This window comes from Lepisosteus oculatus, unplaced genomic scaffold, assembly GCF_040954835.1.
Source record: "Lepisosteus oculatus isolate fLepOcu1 unplaced genomic scaffold, fLepOcu1.hap2 HAP2_SCAFFOLD_40, whole genome shotgun sequence".
Lineage (NCBI taxonomy): Eukaryota > Metazoa > Chordata > Actinopteri > Semionotiformes > Lepisosteidae > Lepisosteus > Lepisosteus oculatus.
In genome coordinates this window covers 2,020,628-2,040,010 of record NW_027167934.1, presented here as the reverse complement: position 1 = coordinate 2,040,010, position 19,383 = coordinate 2,020,628, and the positions used below count along the sequence as shown (strand labels likewise).

Below are 19,383 nucleotides of genomic sequence, written 5' to 3'. Positions count from 1 at the left end.
CCACACAGCCCGCAGGGTGAGCGCTCCCTACTGGTCCCAGTCACACCTCTTGCAGGAGCAGCAGCAACCGGAGCTTTTCCGGGGTGGAATCTCCCATCCGGGTGCCGGCCAGGCTCACACCTGCTGGGCTGGCCCGGGGGTGAGCCCAGTCGAGAGTCGCAGGGCCAGATCTAGTCACCGGGGAGAAACGATACAAGTGAAGGATTGCTCGGCTCTCGGCACTTGAAAAGACCGACAAATGTCTCGTTCCCGCCGGAGCTGAATGTACCCGCATGTGTGGTGTCGTCTTCTTCCCCCGCCCCGCTGTGTTTGCTGTATTGTCTCTGAAGCCGGCCCCCCCGAGACGAGACGGGCTGTTCCTGTGCCCCAATTAACACTTTACAGGTGCCATTCCCCGGCATTGTGGCCATTGTCGGTGCTCACACGCGATAAGATAAGGCGGAGGAGAGCGGGGCATGCCCAGCGGCAGACATTCAAGGAGGGGGCAGTGCGAGGTGAGGTGAGGTGCGACACGCCGGAGCCCCGTCGCAGCTAATGCGGAGCACTTGTTGGACTGGCATCGAAAGGACGTGTGCGCACGGAGCGAGCCTTCCCTGCGGCGGAGCGCGGGAACTTTCTCCCCCCCTCCCGCTGCAGGAGTTGTGTGCACTGCAGCGGTGCCGAGAGAAAAGCACAGAAGGCAGCAGGCTCTGGAGAGCAGGTTAGAGACGGAGCCTTGTGGGCAGGCGAGCAGGCCCGTTTTTTGGAAATTGCTGAAAAGGTTTGTTCGGTGTGTGGCAGGCGCACGTCGCGAGCTTGCGTGGCGATCTGCCGGTCTGGAGTTATGCAAATGAGGCCGAATTGCATCCCGGGACATGCTGCGAATGCGCAACGGCGACTGCAGATGTGTAGGAAACGGCGCGCTCGTTTTCTCGTTTTGCCCACACTTTTGAGTGTTAGTGTGGCGTGTGAGTGTGTGAAAGAGTGGGCCCAGCAGGAGGCGGTGGCGTGCGGGGCGAGGAGGTGGCCTAGGCTGCGCGATTTGTGCTGTGGGTGCGGGCCGCTTGCAGGGGCCTGTTTAACTCATACTTACCTGGCAGGGGAGATACCTTGATCAAGAAGGAGGTTCACCCAGGGCGAGGCTCGGCCATTGCACTCCGGCTGTGCTGACCCCTGCGAATTCCCCAAATGTGGGAATCTCGACTGCATAATTTCTGGTAGTGGGGGACTGCGTTCGTGCTCTCCCCTGATGTGCTTGGTCCATAATCAGATACGGGAGATACTTTTGAATCAGCGCGAAACGCCGTGTGCTGTCAGTTCGATTTCATTTTGCTCGTCGCGGCGCCCGGTTTTTGTTTGTCAAACGTTAGGTTGCGCTTCTTCATGCTGCATCGTCGGCATGAGTGGAGCTTTTTAAACGTCTGGACTTACTGCGCCCCATAAGAAATCGTTTGTCCCCGTTCAAAAGAGATTGTGCGATGTCCTGCAGCGTTCGCAAAGCAAACCTTTGACAGTTTGATAAGAGCATAAATAAAAAGGCGATTTCTGCGTCTACCACTAATGTAAGAGCTATTTCAAGTGCGACGTGGTGCGGCTTTTCAAATGCTTGTGGGCATTTCTCTGTTGTTGATTCTTTTTTTGTGTGTAACAAAGTGGCATTTTCATGTCCGGACGGGGAGACTTTATCATTCCGACATGAAGCCACCCTTAAGTCCTCTGAGGTGTGTCTGTCTGCAAGGCTTGTATTTTGGAAATGTTTTTTTGAAACGGAGAACGACTTTGAAATAGGCTTCCGCCGGCGCCTCGCGATCCAGGTAAGATTGTAGCAAGAACGCAGCGGCAGTGGGGTTTGCTGTAGTCGTGGCTCAGTGGTTAAGGCGATGGAATAGAAATCCATTGGGGTCTTCCCGCACAGGTTCCAATCCTGCCGACTACGTTGTCCGCCTTCAGTCGGTGTGTTTCGGCACAAGCAAAGAAGCGCGCCTCTTTGCTGTTCCTGGTGGTTTTAAAACGCCCAATCGCTTGTACCTGCTGCCTTGGAAATAAGTTCTTCAGCGTCCGCAAATGGCATTTTGCAGCTGGAAGCAGATGTCGACGCGTTTTGCACAGAGCACCAAAAAAGCGTCTTTTTTGAAGGCCCAGGCACTGAGCATTGGTGGTTCAGTGGTAGAATTCTCGCCTGCCACGCGGGAGGCTCGGGTTCGATTCCCGGCCAATCCAGTGGCTTTTGCAGCGAGCGGCTCCATCACTTGCATCCCCTTGCAACTCGCAACTAAAAACCCACTGAAGCTAAGCAGGTGTGAGCCAGGTCAGTACCTGGATGAGGATGAGCTACAGGGAAAAACAAAGCTTCCAGCTGTAAGCGGTGTTAATGGTGCCGGCGGGGGGGCGCTCACCCTGAGGTCTGTGCGGGTCCCAATTCCCCAGTATAGTGACGGAGATGCTGTGTTGTAAAAGGGCGCTGTCTTTTGGATGAGATGTAAAACCGAGGTCACAGCGCTCTGTGGTCATTCAAAATGACCACCAAGACCTTTGACAAAAGCTCTTGGTAATTGATGGTCTTCAATAATGCTTCTCCTTTAGGTACATTTTAAATCAGCTGAAAAATGCTGTGAAATGGGGGGGCACTTCAGGCCAGTGTAGGATTTGGGTTACAAGAACCATGAAACTGCACGAGAAAGCCCGTACACTGAATTACACGGCTTTCTATTCAAAGGAGGACAAAAGAAATTCCCTGAGTTTGATTTTTTGCAGCACAGAGAGGAGCACTGTCGTGAGGCCGGTTAGCTCAGTTGGTTAGAGCGTGGTGCTAATAACGCCAAGGTCGCGGGTTTGAGCCCTGTACGGGCCAGGTCTAGGTCCAGGTCCCTGTTTGTGAAACAGGCAAATGACTGTCTCAGGGGCCCATTCCTCATTCTCAAGACACATGTATGCAGTATGTACACCGTGCATTGAGCAATAGGGACTGAATACACCACAGGTAAGGTTAGAAGTCATTCTGAGGTGCCACATGTGAGGGATACAGCTAGGCATCCGAAATGTAGGGTTTGAGACCCTTCAGGAGTACTGCATCCTTTGAGACAGACCCGTGCATGTTAAACAAATGATCATTTCTTTCGGCATTAGGGACTAAATATACTAAACATATGATGCTTATGCTTTATAAACAAATCTAATTAAAATAAAAGCTTAAGTTTTGTATTTATCTTGTACCATAGAACATGATTTTCTTTGTATTTCAAGCCCACAAAGTGTCCAAATGACGCACTACATGATATAAGGAAGATTATCACATGCATATCGGTATTATCTTTCTTATGAAAATGCATTCCTTTCATTACCTTTTACTTTTTAAAATGAACTCAAATTGAGTATAATGTAATAATTTAAGTAGAATAGATTCTAATAATATAATGATCCAGTGTTTTGCACTACTTCACTGCTTCACTGCTCTATGCCATCTGGAAATAAATCCTCAGACTGCTTACTGCCCTGGGCATGTACCAATAAATTAAAGGAGCACATCTGTTTATCACTGCGTTGAAGCAGGAGACACACAGTCTCTGCAAACACATCCTAGATACAGTGTTCCAGCACCTTTGACCTCATCCAGAACGTATCATTTCTTGAAAGGGATTGCTGTCCGAATGCACATCTGAATCCCAAACAGAATCTCTAGTAAAATACGATCATTTGTGAAACAGGCAAATGACTGTCTCAGGGGCCCATTCCTCATTGTCAGACACATGTATGGAATGCTTTCACCGTGCATTGAGCAATAGGGATTAAAAACACCGCAGGTAAGGTTAGATGTCATGTTCTATGATCATTTCTTTCAGCATTAGGGACTAAATATACTAAACGTATGATGCTAAAATGTTATTTTCACATATATTAATGTAATAAATGATTGCTTATGCTTTATAAACAAATCTAATTAAAATAAAAGCTTAAGTTTTGTATTTATCTTGTACCATAGAACATGATTTGCTTTGTATTTCAAGCCCACAAAGTGTCCAAATGTTCTATGATCATTTCTTTCAGCATTAGGGACTAAATATACCAAACGTATGATGCTAAAATCCTGAAAAAAGGATGTGCTCCATCTCGTCAGTAGATTGGATTCCAAAACTGATTTGGGTCAATATACATTACCTTTGAAATTAAAGTACAGTCTACTGTAGGGAACCATCAACTTAGAAAGCATTGGCCTTCCCTGGGGGTCAGGTAGGTGCAAAAGATAAACCTTTATCCTATCTTTATCTTAAGATAAGTGGCCAAGCAGTATTTTTCCAAGTTTCACCAAGCACATCATGTTGCCATAGTAGACAAAGTTCTATAAAATGTTAAATAACTTTTAAAAAAAGTATCTTGGTCTTACAGTACTGTACAAGGTGAATTAAACTGTCCCTGGTAATAAAAAGTAATTAGAAGCATCTCAGAAACTTTATCTCTAGAAACATTAGCTGTTTTATATCATGTAATTTAGTGTGATGTTGTCAGAATTCAAGGACATTATCACACACAGAAATTGGTTCAATTAAATCTAAAAAACACAGCTAAACATGGGTTTAAATGTAACAGAAGTCTTACCTCTTGTCAAAAGATTTAATTCAAGAAGCGATGTAATAAATGATTGCTTATGCTTTATAAAGAAGCTTAAGTTTTGTATTTATCTTGTACCATAGAACATGATTTTCTTTGTATTTGAAGCCCACAAAGTGTCCAAATGATGCACTACATGATATAAGGAAGATTATCACATGCATATCGGTATTATCTTTCTTATGAAAATGCATTCCTTTCATTACCTTTTACTTTTTAAAATGAACTCAAATTGTGTATAATGTAATAATTTAAGTAGAATAGATTCAGGTAGGAAATATATTATATAATATATTTTGACAGACAAAAGTCATGATGTTTATGGCTGACATCATTTCACATGGGTGAATTTTAAGCTAAGAAATAAAAACATTTACAATGAACATACCATTGCTTAATTTTAAATGCCTTTAAAAAATAAATACCTCCTGAGAATAATTTGCCACTCCCAGATCCTTGGTAAGGTACTGTTTGAATCCAATCAGGAGAGGAGCATCCAGGGAGTGCTTTCTATAGAGTCCAGCTTGGGCCACTCTCTTCCGGCCTGCTGATACTTTTTAACTACTCAGGGCCTGTAAGGATATAAAACACCGGTTTAAACATTTTATACCTATAAGACAAATTAGAATTTTAGTAAAAAATAGATACATCTGAAAAATAAAAAAGTCTTACTGCTGATAGAGTTCTTCAGAGCTCACATCTTCCCCTTCCTTATCCGCTTCTGTTTCAGTTTCTAGAGCAGCCTCTGGCATCTCTTCCTCCTGGACAGCGGCCTCTTGCTCAGGGCCGCTGGAATGCAGGTAGATTCTTTTCAACATGCTTTTACATAATATGTTGTAACAATGATTTCAAAAAGAAACTACAGAAGCCTTAGAGATTAAAAATATCTCACCTTGCCAATGTGTCTTCAGGCTTCCCATGTACAAAAAGGCCCAAGGACTCTAGCAGTCTTACAACCACTATCCTGTTTGCCTCACCAGACACGATCTCTATTCTGTGGTAATCCACGATGACCCCGTTCTTCAGGTGATTCATCATGTCCTCCCTCGCCTGTTGAGAGGCCATCATGATCTTTTCTGCCGTGGCGTGCTTCATACACGCCCTCTTCAAGTGAGCAGGAAGCTGATCAAGAGTATTCAGGTACATCTTGCACACCAGGGGAATCCGCGCGGGTTTCCTTTGAAAATAAATAATACCATCTGTGTATAGAAACAAGCTAAGACTGATTTCTTAAATTATCCTTAAAATTCTCTCTCATAGTTTGAGCATAATGATTTTATTGCATTTATATAAGAATTGCTCATTGCTCCTAAATAAATAATGGTCTCAGTCACAGACTTTCCAATAGAAGCCATTGTGGAGTTCAGCAACTGCAGGTCCTAGAAGTGGGGAAGGAATTTTAAAAGAGAAATTGAATTACAATACAGAAGGAATGGCTGAGGGTTCACTGAAATATATAAATATACAAATTCCAAAGACTGAGTCCATATAGAAACAACTACCTTTCATTTTCAGTATAAGAAAAAAAAACATTATCTTCCAAAGCATCATAAAATTGTCCCTTCTTCCAGACTCTACTTCTCTCTTGTAGTAGTATAGCAGACCTTTCCAGGTGAGCAGATCACAGAGTCCGAAATGAGCTTCCTCCATCAAGCAAAGTACCTGAACATGACTCTGTCTTCATAAAAGCGCCCCTGTAATAAAGAAATTAAATCCGAAATCAAGAGGGCAGTTGCCTACCGAAATACAAGAAGTCATCAATTTTAACCTAGCAACACATTAAAGGCTGCATCTATACAAGTACGATTCTAGAAATGCTCACCAGATTACGTTTTAAGAAGGAACTGCGCCTCAGGTTCCGCCGAGATCTTAACTCGGATGGCAGGATTCAGAGTCCGGAGTGCGGACTGATGGCGCACGGAGGGTCCATATACTGTGGATCCCTCAGTGATCTTCCGCATATTCAAACCGCCAGCGTGTGACTCCCCTGTCCCCGTGACCTCATTGCTCTGCTCTCTCCTCTGTGCAGCTGAGCCCGACTCACGGTAAAATGGAAAAAAATATGCCCTCGACGCGAGATTTATTCTGGAGCGAGCCAGTGTTGCGCATAGCTGCCTTCAAAGCAGTTAACCCAGGTTCGATTCCCGGCCAACGCAGTTACGAATGTTTTCAAATGCTGTCATGAGCCTTGGATTGTGACTAGCAAAGCGAAGCCTTTTGAAAGAGCTAAAGCACTGCAAAACGGAATTGAAGGAGAATCTTACAGGGGATTCTGAGCAGTGTCTGCATACATGCAGTCAGATAAAGGTGCTGAAAGCTTGAGCTACTCTCAATGTCATGCTGCCCTTCCCCGGAGTAAATCTGTTACATTGAAAGGATGCTTCTGGCAGGTTCAAAAAGGGACCCTTGTTAATTGGAGAAATCAATGATTTCGAATGAATTCTGTATGCGTTAAAAGACAGCTATACACAGAAAACATGCAGGACACTGCTCATGATGTTTCCCGAGCCGAAACACAGTGCGTTTTTCCAAGCCATTTGACAAAGCCCACCCACTGAAAACTGCAGCAGATCGTGTAAAGACGTTCAACTTTGTAACTACTGCACGCACAGGAAGCAGAATAAATTCCTCTTTTCAAACTGTCAAAGGTTTGCTTTGCGAACGCTGCAGGACATCGCACAATCTCTTTTGAATGGGGACAAACGATTTCTTATGGGGCGCAGTAAGTACAGACGTTTAAAATGCTCCACTCATGCCGACGATGCAGCATGAAGAAGCGCAACCTAACGTTTGACAGACAAAAGCCAGGCGCCGCTATGAGCAATATGAAATCATACTGACAGCACACGGCGTTTCGCGCTGACACAAAAGTAATCTCGACAGACGCTGTTCTCTGCATAAAGCTGAAAGAGCTAAAGAGCGTTCCTGTTGACACGTAACAAGCTCGTTTCTTTCTACCATGATATCACCGTGACCAAATCTGTCTTTAAACACCTTGCTCAGTCTCCGACAAGACTGTCAAAAATTGCTTTCGCCGATTGTATTGCAAACCGGCGGAAGCGGGGTATTGGGAAAAGTTTTCAACTAGCAATAATCGCGCCTCGGCGAAACCTCACAGGCTACGATACTGCCACTGCGCAAAGCTGACGGTTGCCAGGCAACCGCGGGGATCCTATGGAAATCGTTATCGATCGTCTCATGGCATGTCGTTGCGGTAACGCTTCATATTTGTCGTCTTCTTCTTCTTCTAGCTTGAGGTTTTGAAGAATTTCATGACAGACAAGGGCTCCGTTGGGAACAAAGGGCGTTGTGAGAAAACCGTTGCTTATTTTCAGCAGCAGAAATACAACCCTTTAAATACAAGATGACAGAACAATGACGAAGGGCATGCCGGGAGGAACTCATGCACTACAGAGGAAAGGGGGCGGGCACGTACAGTTCACATTCAAGCCACAAGTACTCTTCTTGGATGTTGCACAAACAAATCCTAACGTCTTGAAAGCATTGCAGCATGTTTGTGTCCCACTTCCCGTGGCTGCGGGACGACTGACACGAACGGACAAACACAATCTGTGGCGTTTAGCATGACATAGTCTTGCAGGCATCGTGCTGTCTCACTGCAATATTATACCTCTGGAGGAAACAGTCCATCTGGCCATGAAACTCATTTGAACGTCTAGCTACAGCAACTAACAATATCATGATTTATTCAGGATGTGTGGAATCAGCACGTCCCGGAGACAGCTTCCGAAATCGTGAGCATTCTCTGGTGGTAGGGGCGTTCAAGATGGCGCTCAGGTGGGAGGTAAAGTTTAGTGGTTGGGGAGTTTTTTTTGAGTTTTTCATGACCTGAATGTTAATTTTTGCTTTTTTTGACTACAGAAAAATAAGGACTTAACACTAGTTGTTTAAACTTCAGTTTTAATTGAAAGAAAAAAAAACGATTTTTTTTAGGTTTAAAAAGTCCGATATGAGTAACACTGGGAAAAGAAAAGAGAGTGCTGGGTCTTCGAAGGAGAACTCTAAGATACCTCAATCGTATATGTATAGCACTACAAAAAAATCGATGGCAACTAAAGGGAAAAGTGAAGCAGCTGCAGGGGCAGCAACAGGGCGGAGGCGCCGCGCGCCCGGCCGACGTGTTGGACCGGTGCGCTTTACGTGCTGAAATAAACACGCGACAGCCCCGAAATGTTTCCAGAGTGCTGTGCACTGAAGACTTGCCTGGTGCTCCTCCGTGCAGATTGTTTGTCCTCCTCCAGTGCGGGACAAGCCAACACAAGGGAGCGCATTCGCCAACATCCAGGCACGCAATGCGATTTGGAAAGCAGCTCCTTTCCAAAGAGTTGCACACGAACGATCCTTCAGTCCCGCTCGGGGAGCACGGAACCCCCGCCACACACAGCTTCAAGTAGCGAGTCAGGCGCTGGGGCTTTCGCTTACGGCCACACCACCCTGAACACGCCCAATCTCGTCTGATCTCGGAAGCTAAGCAGCGTCAGGCCTGGTTAGTACTTGGATGGGAGACTGCCTGGGAATACCAGGTGCTGTAAGCTTTTGCTCTCCCGGCCAGCAGGGGTCGCCGTTGGTGCCGTAGGCTTTGGGAGGAAAACCTTCAGGATGGAAAGGTGATCTATAGCCTCATCTCTAGAGATGTTTTGTTGCTGTGGCATGTGTGTGACCCATATTCAAAAAAAAAAACCCGTCTGTAAAACGAATATCGAAGCTGCCTCTAAATCTGCAAATGAAGATGAGTCGATAAACCACTCGTTTTTCGTATAACTAGACATATATTCATTTGTTACCGATTTCATTCATTGAGCACGGATACAATAGAGGTACAGCCATTCACTGTTTGACATGTCTGCACTGGTACAGAACCGAGCAATCAGAAAACGGGTGAAACTGTCTTTAGACTCAGCATACAGTACCGAGGCCCCCCATGACCAAATAAAGGCTAACCTCGATAATCAGCCTAAAGAACGCAGACTACAGCAAAACGACTGACTTTGAAAAGGGAATGAACGTCCGGAAGGAGTAGTGGAACTAGCTTGAGATGCTTCTCCGGACCCCTAACTAAAAGCCAGCGAGAACCAGCAGCGGCGTCCCCTCCTGTCGAACCGGGATCCTTCCACAGCCACGCAGCTCGTGGTGTCCTAACCCTCTCGTATCTGATTTTGGATCAAGCACATCAGGGGAGAGCGCGAACGCAGTCCCCCACTATCAGAAATTATACAGTCGAGATTCCCACATTTGGGGAATTCGCAGGGGTCAGCACAGCCGGAGTGCAATGGCCGAGCCTCGCCCTGGGTGAACCTCCTTCTTGATCAAGGTACCTACCCTGCCAGGTAAGTAGGAGTTAAACAGGCCCCTGCAAGCGGCCCGCACCCACAGCACAAGTCGCGCAGCCTAGGCCACCTCCTCGCCCCGCACGCCACCGCCTTCTGCTGGGCCCACTCTTTCACACACTCACACGCCACACTAACACTCAAAAGTGTGGGCAAAACGAGAAAACGAGCGCGCCGTTTCCTACACATCTGCAGTCGCCGTTGCGCATTCGCAGCATGTCCCGGGATGCAATTTGGCCTCATTTGCATAACTCCAGACCGGCAGATCGCCACGCAAGCTCGCGACGTGCGCCTGCCACACACCGAACAAACCTTTTCAGCAATTTCCAAAAAACGGGCCTGCTCGCCTGCCCACAAGGCTCCGTCTCTAACCTGCTCTCCAGAGCCTGCTGCCTTCTGTGCTTTTCTCTCGGCACCGCTGCAGTGCACACAACTCCTGCAGCGGGAGGGGGGGAGAAAGTTCCCGCGCTCCGCCGCAGGGAAGGCTCGCTCCGTGCGCACACGTCCTTTCGATGCCAGTCCAACAAGTGCTCCGCATTAGCTGCGTCGGGGCTCCGGCGTGTCGCACCTCACCTCACCTCGCACTGCCCCCTCCTTGAATGTCTGCCGCTGGGCATGCCCCGCTCTCCTCCGCCTTATCTTATCGCGTGTGAGCACCGACAATGGCCACAATGCCGGGGAATGGCACCTGTAAAGTGTTAATTGGGGCACAGGAACAGCCCGTCTCGTCTCGGGGGGGCCGGCTTCAGAGACAATACAGCAAACACAGCGGGGCGGGGGAAGAAGACGACACCACACATGCGGTTACATTCAGCTCCGGCGGGAACGAGACATTTGTCGGTCTTTTCAAGTGCCGAGAGCCGAGCAATCCTTCACTTGTATCGTTTCTCCCCGGTGACTAGATCTGGCCCTGCGACTCTCGACTGGGCTCACCCCCGGGGCAGCCCAGCAGGTGTGAGCCTGGCCGGCACCCGGATGGGAGATTCCACCCCGGAAAAGCTCCGGTTGCTGCTGCTCCTGCAAGAGGTGTGACTGGGACCAGTAGGGAGCGCTCACCCTGCGGGCTGTGTGGCTCTCTTACGCCCCAGCCTCCTGATGGCGACACTCTGCTGCACAAACAGGCGCCGTCCTTCGGGGGAGGCGTCAAACCGAGGTCCCGACCCTCCTTGGCCATTAGGAAACCCCAGGGCGTCTCTCAAAAAGAGACGCCGGGGGTGTCCCTCTGGTGTTAGTGCTCCCCTTTACCCATCAGTCGGGGTCTCCTCCTAATCCCCGTCTCACCTGTAACAATCAATGACGAGGCCCCCCTGTCCGTGAGATTTAGTACTCGCGCAAGAGACCGGGGGCAGAGCGCGAACGCGGTCCCCCGCCCCCCACAAAGTGAGCGCTCCGGGTTCCCTCTCGGGGCCCTGCAACACAGCGGAAGGGCAGCGAGAAGGAGCCTCTTGCTCTGACGCCGCAAGCCCACAAGAGGGCGGAGGCGCCGCGCGCCCGGCCGACGTGTTGGACCGGTGCGCTTTACGTGCTGAAATAAACACGCGAAAGCCCCGAAATGTTTCCAGAGTGCTGTGCACTGGAGGTTTTTGTCTGGTGAAGACTTGCCTGGTGCTCCTCCGTGCAGATTGTTTGTCCTCCTCCAGTGCGGGACGAGCCAACACAAGGGAGCGCATTCTCCAACATCCAGGCACGCAATGCGATTTGGAAAGCAGCTCCTTTCCAAAGAGTTGCACACGAACGATCCTTCAGTGCCGCTCGGGGGGCACGGAACCCCCGCCACACACAGCTTCAAGTAGCGAGTCAGGCGGTGGGGCTTTCGCTTACGGCCACACCACCCTGAACATGCCCGATCTCGTCTGATCTTGGAAGCTAAGCAGCGTCGGGCCTGGTTAGTACTTGGATGGGAGACTGCCTGGGAATACCAGGTGCTGTAAGCTTTTGCTCTCCCGGCCAGCAGGGGTCGCCGTTGGTGCCGTAGGCTTTGAGAGGAAAACCTGCAGGATGGAAAGGTGATCTATAGCCTCATCTCTAGAGATGTTTTGTTGCTGTGGCATGTGTGTGACCCATATTCAAAAAAAAAAAAACATCTGTAAAACGAATATCGAAGCTGCCTCTAAATCTGCAAATGAAGATGAGTCGATAAACCACTCGTTTTTCGTATAACTAGACATATATTCATTTGTTACCGATTTCATTCATTGAGCACGGATACAATAGAGGTACAGCCATTCACTGTTTGACATGTCTGCACTGGTACAGAACCGAGCAATCAGAAAACGGGTGAAACTGTCTTTAGACTCAGCATACAGTAACCACTCGGCCACCTCGTCTAGGAAACTGGGCTGTCCTGACATGGGTTGGCGCACTCCAGTTGATCTTTTTCTTTTTTTTCCCTCATACTCGAGGGTCATTTTCCTGTTCCACATGCGATTTCAACATTTTCCTTGGGAGATGTCAAGCCAGCAAGCCACTGCTGTGGTTCAGTGGCCAGTGTGGAGTTCAGTGGCCCTGTTGTACACAGAAAGCACATTGAGCTCCTTGGACATGAAAAGTTCCAGATAAAAGCCATTTGTCATCCTTTCTCTTGGTGTCGATGTTGCTATTGTATGTAAAGGTGGCAACTTGCTCAGCGAGCAGGCGGAGCACACACCGAATGCAGATGTGTCTGAGTGGTGTGTCCAAGTGGCTGCAAAAGGACAGCACTCCCGGGGCGCCGTGGCTTAGTTGGTTAAAGCGCCTGTCTAGTAAACAGAAAATCCTGGGTCCGAATCCCAGCGGTGCCTTTTTTTGTTCTGTGTTCTCGAACAGAACTGGTCATTATGGACAACCGCATACGTCTAGACTTAATTAAATGCAAGTATTCATTTCCTGTCTTGAACGACTTGTTTGTCTTAAAATGGATGCAACTTGCAAAACATGAAATACAAACCTCGCTAATCAGCGCTCGCGGCTGGCAAAAAAAAAAGAAGTCAGCAATGACTTCTTTAACCTTAAGCCTGCTAATGGAGAAGAACCTAGTCGCCACATCACATACATCCGTTTCAACGATAAGAAGGTAACAACTATCCTCACTCCAGAGTAAATCTCACGTTGAGGGCATATTTTTTTCACTTTACCATGAGTCGGGCTCAGCTGCACAGAGGCGAGAGCAGAGCAATGAGGTCAGGGGGATAGGGGAGTCACACGCTGGCGGTTTGAACACGCGGAAGATCACTGAGGGATCCACAGTATGTGGACCCTCCGTGCGCCATCATTCCACACTCCAGCCTCTGAATCCTGCCATCCGAGTTAAGATCTCGGCGGAACCTGAGGCGCAGTTCTTTCTTAAAACGTAATCTGGTGAGCATTTCTAGAATCGTAATTGTATAGATGCAGCCTTTAATATGTTGCTAGGTTAAAATTTATGACTTCTTGAACTTCAGTAGGCAACTGCCCTCTTGATTTCGGATTTAATTTCTTTATTACAGGGGCGCTTTTATGATGACAGAGTCAAGTTCAGGTACTTTGCTTGATGGAGGAAGCTCATTTCGGACTCTGTGATCTTCTCACCTGGAAAGGTCTGCTGTACTACTACAAGAGAGAAGTAGAGTCTGGAGGAAGGGACAATTTTATGATGCTTTGGAAGGTAATGTTTTTTTTTTCTTTGAAATCGAAATGAATCAGAATATCAGTGCAAAAGACAAACTCTTGGTTTGGTTTAAAGAGATATGGTTTTAAAACAGACAAAATGTAGAAAACAGGTGTTTCTCACTTTTGGAAAAGAATGGACCGGGGGTAATATTTTACTAGTTGCAGTGCTAAGCTCACTGGGTTACAGCCCTGCAGTGTCACACGAGGGCCAGTGGTGCAATGGATAATGTGTCTGACTATGGATTAGGAGTTTGGAGGTTCGACTCCTGTCTGGCGCTGGTTGTTTTTAAACACATCAGCCTACTCCCTAAGTAGTCTGTGCTACTTACTGCATTGTAATCGTACCCAGTAAGAGATTTCCTTCATGTAAATGAACTGCACCTGACAGCTTTAGAAAAACACCTGGGCTCAGTACGGTGCTGAGAGCTCAAGTTGTGTAGAATGTAATAATTTAAGTAGAATAGATTCTAATAATATAATGATCCAGTGTGTTGCACTACTTCACTGCTTACATACATCCTAAATACAGTGTTCCAGCACCTTTGACCTCATCCAGAACGTATCATTTCTTGAAAGGGATTGCTGTCCGAATGCACATCTGAATCCCAAACAGAATCTCTAGTAAAATACGATCATTTGTGAAACAGGTAAATGTCTCAGGGGCCCATTCCTCATTCTCAAGACACATGTATGCAGTACGTACATCATGCATTTAGCAATAGGGATTAAAGACACCACAGGTAAGGTTAGAAGACATTCTGACTATATTCTAAAATATTGGACTCATATTCTTATGATGGCAGACATGATGCTGTGTTTAAAACCGGGGTTAATGGACATTATATGACTGTCAATTCTGTTTTGTTTTGGAGACTCTTGGCTGCCTATGTGGTACAGTGCAGCGTGAAGAAAACATTTTCCAAAACTGTGTCAGCTCAAAAGTTGTAAGAAAATCTTTCCAGCTGCTTTAACTCTCTTCATTTTTGTCATTTAATTGTCTGTCGGCACTATGTAGCAGCGTTGCATGACAACCCATCTCACCACGGAAAGGAACCTAACAGCTTTTGTAAGAGAGGAGAAAAGGACCTGGCCCGTACGGGACTCGAACCCACAACCTTGGTGTTATTAGCTCTAACCAACTGAGCTAACCAGCCTCACGACAGCAATCCTCTCTGTGCTGCAAAAAATCAAACTCAGGGAATTTCTTTTGCCCTCCTTTGAATTGAAAGCCGTGTAATTCAGTGTACGGGCTTTCTCGTGCAGTTTTATAGTTCTTGTAACCCAAATCCTACACTGGCGTGAAGTGACCCCCCATTTCACAGCATTTTTCAGCTGATTTAAAATGTACCTAAAGGAGAAGCATTATTGAAGACCATCAATTACCAAGAGCTTTTGTCAAAGGTTTTGGTGGTCATTTTTAATGACCACAGAGCGCTGTGACCTCGGTTTTACATCTCATCCAAGAGACAGCACCCTTTTACAACACAGCGTCTCCGTCACTATGCTGGGGCATTGGGACCCGCACAGACCTCAGGGTGAGCGCCCCCCCGCCGGCACCATTAACACCGCTTCCAGCTGGAAACTTTGTTTTTCCCTGTAGCTCACCCTCATCCGGGTACTGACCTGGCTCACACCTGCTTAGCTTCAGTGGGTTTTCAGTTGCGAGTTGCAAAGGGATGCAAGTGATGGAGCCGCTCGCTGCAAAAGCCACTGCTTTGGCTGGGAATCGAACCAGAGCCTCCCGCGTGAGAAGCGAGAATTCTACCACTGAACCAACAATGCTCAGTGCCCAGGCCTTCAAAAAAGACGCTTTTTTGGTACTCTGTTAAAAAAGCGTTGACATTACCTCTTTCAAAAGGCTTCACTTTCCTAGTCACATTCCAAGGCTCATTGAACCCGGGCTTTTTCCTCCAGCGGTATAGTATTGCAGTTAGACAGCACGATGCCTGCAAGACTATGTCACGCACTGACGAGACTGTCAAAAATTGCTTTCGACGATTGTATTGCAAACCGGCGGAAGCGGGGTATTGGGAAAAGTTTTCAACTAGCAATAATCGCGCCTCGGCTATACCTCACAGGCTACGATACTGCCACTGCGCAAAGCTGACGGTTGCCAGGCAACCGCGGGGATCCTATGGAAATCGTTATCAATCGTCTCATGGCATGTCGTTGCTGTAACGCTTCATATTTGCGGCCGGACACTTCCCGCCCCCCAAAGAAAAGAGCGCCAATCAGACAGGCGGAGACCGAGGACTCACAGAGCAGACGGCCACAGTCGCCATAATAAGAGCGATTGTGAGCGATTTTGTTTTCTCTCTTTGACCAGCCCAGCTGCGCCCCACCCGAAGGCAGGGAAGCACAAAAATTGTATGGAACTCATTCATGCTCCTCTCCATGGAAATCTTTAGTAAAAGGCAAAAGATTTGTACGAGATGAAGAGAAACCAGAGTGCGTGGCAGCACAGCTGCAGGAGCCCAGGCCGCCTTCAAAGCCTCTGCCCTGCCGGTCGTGGTTGGCAATGCACCTGGCCTTACAAATGAGCCAGTGGGGCCCGTTCAGCTCCGGGCTCATCGCCTGCGGCTCTCGGCTTACCTGGCAGGGGAGATACCTTGATCAGCCTGTAGTTGGAGTAGTTGGATTGTTTTCTTGTTTTGTGGAAGCAGTGTTTGTTTTGCAGTTTGAGATGGCAACCTTTGGATCCCGCAACAATGCTGTACGTTTTGAGCTTTTGGATGACCTCTTCATGGATCGTATGCAGTTCAGCAGAAAAGTGTTACAGAAGGAACTTGGCTTTGAACCTCGGCACTTGGATTTCATCTTCGCTCTCCCAGGTCAGAAAGCATTTGAGGTTGTTTTTGCTACCTATTCTCTGTTTGAACAATGTGTGGATGTGTTTGAGGCAAAAAAAGGGAAAGTTCCTGCCCTTGAGAAGATCAACTTGCAGCCTCTGACACAGAGAGAGAGGAAAACGGTGCATGTTGTTATGTTCTCGGAACTGGCAAAGACGGAGGACATTCACACCTGGCTTAAGCAGTACTGCACCGTCCACCATGGAACTGAGGTTAGAGATGTTGACGGTATAAAAACAGGAGCAAGGAAATTCGAGGTTCGCTTGCTACCGGACAATGTAAATGGAGGCTTAAGGCACCTGCCCTCTACGATCCGGCTGGGCGCCTGCAATGGCTATGTTTTTTATGTGGGACAACCAAAGGTGTGTCGGCGCTGTGGTGCTGTGGGACACCTGGCATCGTCCTGCACTGTGAAATGCTGCAAGACCTGTGGAAAACAGGGACATTTAGCCTCTGACTGTTCAATGCTGCCAAAGTGCAATTTATGTGGTTCGGAAGGACACGTTTTTAAGAACTGCCCTCACGCCTACGCCAATAAACTCAAAATGAGAAAGGATGAGGCAGTGCTTGTTTCAGCCAAACCGGCCCGAAAAGCCAAAGCAAACAACAAGTCAAACAAAGAACCCTTGTTGGACAAAGACTCTCAGCCTCCAGCCAGGATCAGTCCTGCTGTGGCTCCGGGGCCGGTGGAAGAGAAATCCACTACGCTCCCACAACCGCAGACTGCACCAGACAAGCACGAGGGTTTGAAAACCCCCGAGAACAGCGAGGACCCCTCCCCCACTCCTGCTCCTCAGAACAAGGGCCAGTGTGGGGCCCCCCGGTGGAGCGGGTCCAGCGACGATACCCAGGATTCAGCGGAGCTGCTTTTCTTAGACTCTGCAAGTGCTACAGATGCCCTCCTCTCCTCCATCCAGTCCATCACGGAGGATCTGCAACAGCTGGTGGGTGAGGGGGAAGAGGAGACTGGTGCATCGGCTGCACCCCTTTCCCCTCAGTGCTCCCAGGAGCTGGACTTGAGGAAAAGGAAAAATGACTCTGTTTTCTCCCCGAGCGAGGAGGAAGGAGAGCATGGCGATGGGGACAGCTGGAACCCCTCCACCCCTCCCTCTACCCCCTTCCTTGAAATGGACTCCGTGAATGCTTTTACTGCTGCCACCCTGATGAAGGCTCATTCAGAGGATGGCTGGCAGGAAATTGGTAAGAAGAAAAAGAAAAAGAAGAAGGTAACAGGTGAGACCGAAGAGAAATGTGTTTTGTAAAGACTGGTTCCACTTTCTTATGTAATATGGATCTAAACATAATTTCTCTTAACACCAGAGGTATCAATGACAGAGTTAAATGCCAGTCTGTCTTTGATTACCTCCAGCAGAGAGAGGGAGATGTGTTGATGTTGCAGGAGTGTGCTTTAGCCTATCAAGAGAGGTATAAAACCTTTGAAGATAGGTGGGATAAAGGGCCTTCTGTTTGGTCAGGGGACAATAACAACAGAGCCTCTGGTGTGGCCATTCTTTTCAAAGGATGGGCTTTCAAATTGAAAAGTATTCAGAGGGTCATAGATGGCAGGTTGCTGTGTGTGGATGTGGAATGGGGGACCGTTAACCTGCGGCTAATCAATGTGTATTGTCCTACTGACGTGGGAGGAAGGGTGGAGCTACTCAAGGCACTCTCTCCCCTATTGTTAAGTAGCACAGACGTGATAGTGGGAGGGGATTTTAATTGTATCTTAGAGCACACAGACAGGCAGTCTAGCTCTCCGATAAAATTGGATTCCAGCTCACTGGCCCTGCAAAACTTAGTTCAAGACTTTAAACTCTCAGACACATATAGATGTATATATCCCACAACAGCAGGATATACATGGTCAAGGAGGAATAGCAGCTCCAGAATTGACTATTGCTTTGTCTCAGAGAGAGTGAAAGTTGTTGGGGTCACTCTTCAGCCTGTCTTCTTCTCAGATCATCAGGCTTTAGGGTGTAGAGTGGAACTCCAGGGCGGGACTGTCTTTGGCCCAGGCCTCTGGAAACTCAACACTAAGCTGCTAGAGAACGAGGGGGTAGTATCCCGCTACAAGGAGAAACTATCACAGTGGCTGTCCTTGCAGTGTCTGTACGGGTCAGTAGGAGAGTGGTGGGAGGAGGTGAAGATGAGGACAAAGGCCTTTTTCATGGCTGAGGGAAGGAAGGCTGCTGCCAGACGGAGAGGAGTGCTAGCCAGGAAACAGAGGCAGCTGCAGCGTCTCTACACGATGCTGCACAGTGGCTTCGCTGTGCTCGAGGATATCACCCTTTTAAAAAAGGACATCCGGAGCATAGCCGAAGAAAGTAGTCGAGGATTGCTGTTAAGAAGCAGAGTGCAGTTCTTGGAAGAAAATGAGAAGTGTACTCGCTTCTTTTTCAGGAAAGTGGTAGGCTCCAAGTCTGTCATGGAAAGTGTAGTTGATGAGGAGGGACGAGAGAGAACAGAGCCGAGTGCTATCCTCTCCTGCACCGAGGCCTTCTACTCAAGACTGTACAGCTCTACAGAGGTAAAGGATGAAGAAATTCATTTTTTTACCTCAAAGCTAGAAAACGTTTTGAGTGAAGAAGATAGGGAAGTACTTGAGAGGGATTTGACAATAGAAGAGCTGAGACAGGCTATGGAGAGCTTACAGAAGAGGAAAACTCCGGGTGCTGACGGGCTCCCTAAAGAATTTTATTGCACCTTTTGGGATCTGCTTCAGGATCCGCTACTGCTCCTATTCGAGGGAAGCTATAAGACAGAATTGCTGCCTGACTCCTTAAGAGAAGGCACTATCTCTCTCTTGTTTAAGAAAGGAGCAAAGAATGACATAAAGAACTGGAGACCCCTCAGCCTGTTAGGCGTGGACACTAAGATCCTGTCCAAAGCCCTTTTCCTGCGCCTACAAAATGTAGTGGCCTCACTGGTAGGGAAAGAACAGACTTGTGGGATAGCAGGACGCCTGATGAGCGACA

General features: G+C 47.8%; 7 non-coding genes and 1 pseudogene across 7 annotated transcripts; 4 read left to right on the top strand and 4 right to left on the bottom strand.

Moving 5' to 3' along the window:
• The first annotated feature begins 1,064 nt into the window (after positions 1–1,064).
• On the top strand, positions 1,065–1,228 carry LOC138228106 (U1 spliceosomal RNA). Its single transcript, XR_011185202.1, has one exon. It is a non-coding gene; the product is annotated as a U1 spliceosomal RNA (small nuclear RNA).
• A 6,359-nt stretch (positions 1,229–7,587) lies between these two features.
• Positions 7,588–7,729, bottom strand: LOC138228196 (U4 spliceosomal RNA). Its single transcript, XR_011185282.1, has one exon. It is a non-coding gene; the product is annotated as a U4 spliceosomal RNA (small nuclear RNA).
• A 1,292-nt stretch (positions 7,730–9,021) lies between these two features.
• Positions 9,022–9,140, top strand: LOC138228081 (5S ribosomal RNA; annotated as a pseudogene).
• Positions 9,141–9,776: 636 nt separating this feature from the next.
• Positions 9,777–9,940, bottom strand: LOC138228121 (U1 spliceosomal RNA). Its single transcript, XR_011185217.1, has one exon. It is a non-coding gene; the product is annotated as a U1 spliceosomal RNA (small nuclear RNA).
• A 1,807-nt stretch (positions 9,941–11,747) lies between these two features.
• On the top strand, positions 11,748–11,866 carry LOC138228434 (5S ribosomal RNA). The gene has a single exon (XR_011185511.1). It is a non-coding gene; the product is annotated as a 5S ribosomal RNA (ribosomal RNA).
• Positions 11,867–12,638: 772 nt separating this feature from the next.
• On the top strand, positions 12,639–12,712 carry trnat-agu (transfer RNA threonine (anticodon AGU)). Its single transcript has one exon. It is a non-coding gene; the product is annotated as a tRNA-Thr (tRNA).
• A 2,810-nt stretch (positions 12,713–15,522) lies between these two features.
• On the bottom strand, positions 15,523–15,664 carry LOC138228271 (U4 spliceosomal RNA). Its single transcript, XR_011185357.1, has one exon. It is a non-coding gene; the product is annotated as a U4 spliceosomal RNA (small nuclear RNA).
• Positions 15,665–15,894: 230 nt separating this feature from the next.
• LOC138228354 (U5 spliceosomal RNA) lies at positions 15,895–16,011 on the bottom strand. The gene has a single exon (XR_011185434.1). It is a non-coding gene; the product is annotated as a U5 spliceosomal RNA (small nuclear RNA).
• Positions 16,012–19,383: the final 3,372 nt, after the last annotated feature.